Raw genomic sequence first — 4,530 nt, forward strand, 5'->3', positions numbered from 1 at the left:
CCCAGTCTTGATTCAAGTGACTTAAGTGTGTCCCTCTATACCTTCAGTCATTGTGGGAGGTCAGCAGTGGTGTCCTGTGTGTGTTTTGTCAAAAGTGGAGGGTTGAACAGCTTCCCCTTGGAGCAGTTCCTGGGCGATCTTGCCTCTGAGTATGGTGATCTTGCCTATCACAGGGAAGTGCGGCGGCTGAGACACAGGAAGGAGGCCCAGGAGCCCACAAACGGAAGGATGAAGTCAGGCAGGCACGGAGAGAAGGGGAAACAGTCGGGAACTTGGCAAGCATGTGGTGTGCGATCTTGTCTTCACATGGACAGCGCTGAGCATCAGTCAGAGCAGGACGCTGATTTCTAGGCTCAGACAGCTTCTCCACTACCTTTCAGATGCGAAATCGTTTGAAGTAAATGAGGGCTGTGAACAGTACAATCAGAAAGGACTCACACAGGGTGCCTTTCCCCAGCCTGGAGGGGAAAAGCCTTCTATGATGCCTGAATATGCTGCTGGGTATGAAACAAATCCAAGGGTTTAGTGATGGATTCAAAGATGTGAAAAGTAGAGGAACGGAGCCAGACTCCTCTGCAACACTGTCCAGCGGATGTGCTTGCTGACCAGTAACACGAGGTCATTCAGGGAGCCAGAGAGAGAGCTGGGTGCTAGGTTCAACACCCTCCACTGCGCGGGGTGGCCAGGAGACCTGCCTTGAGAGGTACGTCGGGAGGTGGGGGAACAGCTTAATACTTCACTGCAAGCCATGCGCCCAAACGTACCACTGCGAGTTAACTCATGATCCACAGAAGAGAAGCTGTGCCGGCTGTCACACTGGGTATTAATTCATTACATATGAGACCAAATGTAGTAGGATAATTTTTTTTGTGGGTCATGCATCTTGAACTCAGGGCCTGGGTGCTATCCCTGAGCTTTTCTGCCCAAGACTGGTGCTCTACCACGTGAGCCACAGCTCCACTTTCAGTTTTTAGGTGATTAATTGGAGATAAGAGTCTCTTGGCCTTCCCTGCCCGAGCTGGCTTTCAACAGCAACCCTCAGATCTCAGCCTCCTGAGTAGCTAAGATTACAGGCGAGAGCCACTATATCCAGCTGTTTTAGGCTAATTTTTAAGTCGATAACTTTGTGTGGCCTGCAGATAATGTTATAAATGTCCAAATGGACCTTGGCAATATAAAGGGTCCCCATCCTTCCCCTGGCCAGGCCCTGACTGCTAGCTGGGAGAAAGCTTCCCAATTCTGGGGTGCGGTCTCAGGAGGACCCACCTTAGAGTGGAACAATCTTCACAGTGACTGCATTGACACATTCTGGGCACAGCAACATAAGCCTCTGAATAAGGAAAGGGGGCTTTCCTGCGGTCAGAGATAAGTACTGAGCCAGCAGCCCTGCATAGGTGCATCAATGCTGGCATGGCACTAGGCCCAGAATGCATCACAGGTCCCATGCATTGAAGATGACAGGTGCAGGTCAAGCCACAGATGACACTTCTCTCTACCTCCAGGCCCAGGAAGGGTCAGGCTCGGGCTTCAAAGTTCAATGTATCTATGCCAGCCACGGAGAAGGGTGTGGGCTGCCTGTTCAGGTGAGGTGAGAAGAAGAAAGTTGGCCCTGGATGGGTTCTTCAGCAAGGCAGCCCTGGGCTGGGCGATGAGATCACAGAACTGCCTGCTGGCTGAGAAGGAGAGAGATGCTCCTGGGCAAGAGGGAAAGAGAAGCCCTGCCTGGCAGCCATGAACCCTGGTGATGAGTACATAATCCGCAGCACCCCAAGACAGCCTGGGACCTTGGGAGGGAAGGAGCAGCTTGCCATCCGGGCATAGGAGCTTGAGGTAGCCGTGACTGGCTGCATCCCCAGGCTGTTGAGCTGGAAAATACACAAGATAAACATACATTCCTACCTATAAATTATGGATGTGAATTACATCTCATGTTATATATTGATTGTTCACAAATCATACATATATAATTTACATATAAATTATGCATCATGTTTATGTATAAATACATAAAGCCTCATCCATATTTATGTCTCATGTATTTATGTATCAGTATGCTTATGCTAACCTTATGCTTTCTATTTTCCCTCAATAATTAATGCTGAGATTCTTCACGTGCTGCACACATGGAGCTAATCAATCCTCTTGATGGCTGGATAACAGGCCATCCTGAGGACAGTCTATCATTTATTTATCCATTCCCCTCTTGATGGGCATTTGGTTCACGGCCAGCTTCTCACCATTGTGTGAAGTGCTGCTGCTGCTGCCATTCCCTAGTTTTCTCTTTTTGGCTCTTATTCTACAGACTTAATAGTTTCCTCAGGGTCGAACCGTCCTTGCTTTCTTTGGCTGACTCATGCAGAGACTTTGCTTTCACCATAGCAGTGCATTGTATTTCCTCAGGCTTTGTCAAAGATGTGCATATGAAAAGCCTGTGGCTTTTCTTCTTTACAGTGCAGTTGACAGATTCTAGCAGTGTGTGATGCCGGCTGCAGGATAAAGTGGTTCATCCACTTGTGTGAGGCCTGAGTGACCTAGCAAGTGCAAACCTCCAGGCTACACCTGCCGTAGCATAGCTCTCTAGATGTTGGCTTTGAGATAGGTGTATAGTGGGCATGCCATATTCTGTGCTCACACCATGTATTATGCCTGACACCTTATAAACAGACCATCATTATATACTGGTGGTGAATGATAAAGATGTACAAGCATGGCTTGTCCAGTGGAAGGTCTATGCTTGCAAGCACTTCCTGGGTAATTAAACAAGTGTATTTTCTGTATGTAACATACACACTTAATACAAGATGCCTGATTCTCATTGGTTTTATTGTGTTCTTCCACTAAATTTTGACATGTCTATAATCTATCTGATCTATTGAGACCTGGGAGAAGCTTATGTGTCTGTTTGATCTTATGGATTTTCTGTAGAGCTTCTAACTATTAATGTAGGTGGACACAGAACCTGTCACTGTGCACTGGGCCCTGGAGGTAGCTACGGGAGGTGAGGGGTGGGGAGGCAGGAGGCCGGTCCGGAGGTGTGGAGGAGAGAGGCTCCCAGCAGCCTCTGCTGTGAGGTGGGATCCTCAGACCTTGCCCCAGAGCCCAGTGAGATGGTGGCCAAGGCTCGGGCTCACTGCTCTCTGCTGCTCTAGCAGCTGGAGACAGGGGTCTGCCACCAAAGCAGCAGAGAGCAGGGACCCTTCTAGCTCATGGTGCAGGGGACAGGCTCCCCCATGTGTAGGCCACATGGTGAGCCTGCTCTAGATTGAAGGTGTGCCCCAGGGTGCCCTCACTGACATCTCTGCTGCGGCCCCCAGTGGTGGGGGGGCCGTGTGTACCTCATTTTCTTCACAGTTCAGAGTCTGTGCTTTCCTGTTCTGGGGTCTCCAGTTCACCTGGAGATGAGGAAGAAACTCACTTTTACAGGTAAGTGAGAGAGGTGGGGGTGTGAGGACTCAGAGACATGGCAGGCAAAACAGAGAGCTGGGAACAGACAAAGAGAGGGGTCCTTCTGCTAATTAAGAGCATTGGTGGAGAAGGAATCTTTGTGTTAATTATGAGAACATTGACTGTTAATGGGAAATGGGGAAAGGCGTTGAATTGAAGATATCTGTGCTAGTTATTGCCAATTTAATTTTGATGTAGTTAATAGGACTATGTGGTGTGATTAATAAGATTCTTTGGCATAGTTCTCACATCTCCTCTCTCCACTCCCTATCCAACTTTTCCTTTCTCCTGTAAGCACTGTGTTCTCAAGGGTGACCAGTGACTGGGCTTTGTGGTGAGGCCCACGCCCACCTGGAGCACAGTCACTCGGCAGAGCCCTGGGTAGGGCGGCCATGTGTGCCATGTGCCTGGATGACAAAGATCTCACGTTCTGCAGGTCCCCACGCTGGGTGCCCACCCGGCCCCCGGTCTCCATTCGGCATCCTATGAGGCTGGGCACGCAGGGATGGGAGATCCTCCCCTGCTTCCGTTGGCCCCCAGCACTCAGCATCAGCTGGGACAAGGCTCAGGGAGCGTCCACACGGGAAGCTTCAAGTGGACTGTCCATGTCCACCTGGCAGGCTCAGAGGGCCTCTGCTCAAGGCCATTACTCAACTCCACACACATCAACAGTACATTGATAAACAAGGAAGACACAGACAAAGGCTCTGGGTTTCCCAACCAGAAGCAGAGGGAGTTACCGGTGCTTTAAGGCACACCGAGGGGAGGGTCACCCTGGAGGGGGCTAGGCCCTGACACACTGCCATTTTCTCTTTGGTCTGGTGGCCTCTCTGGTGGAATGCTTGCTGTGTCCTTTTAAAGAGCAGTTCATAAATCCCAAGTTCAGGGAGACTTAGATCTGCAAAACCGTGGAGGGGATTAGGCAGCGGGCAGGGCCAGCCGGGGCAGGGCCAGCCAAGAGCCTGCGTGCACAGCCCCCTGGACAGAGGGCGGCTCTGTAGCCTCGAGCCGCCGCCCACCACAGCGGTGGCCCTCATCCTGGTCTGTTTCCCCTGGCAGGGCCGGGCGGGCAGGCTGGGAGGCAGG

Source organism: Dipodomys ordii, unplaced genomic scaffold (assembly GCF_000151885.1).
Source record: "Dipodomys ordii isolate 6190 unplaced genomic scaffold, Dord_2.0 Scaffold238, whole genome shotgun sequence".
Lineage (NCBI taxonomy): Eukaryota > Metazoa > Chordata > Mammalia > Rodentia > Heteromyidae > Dipodomys > Dipodomys ordii.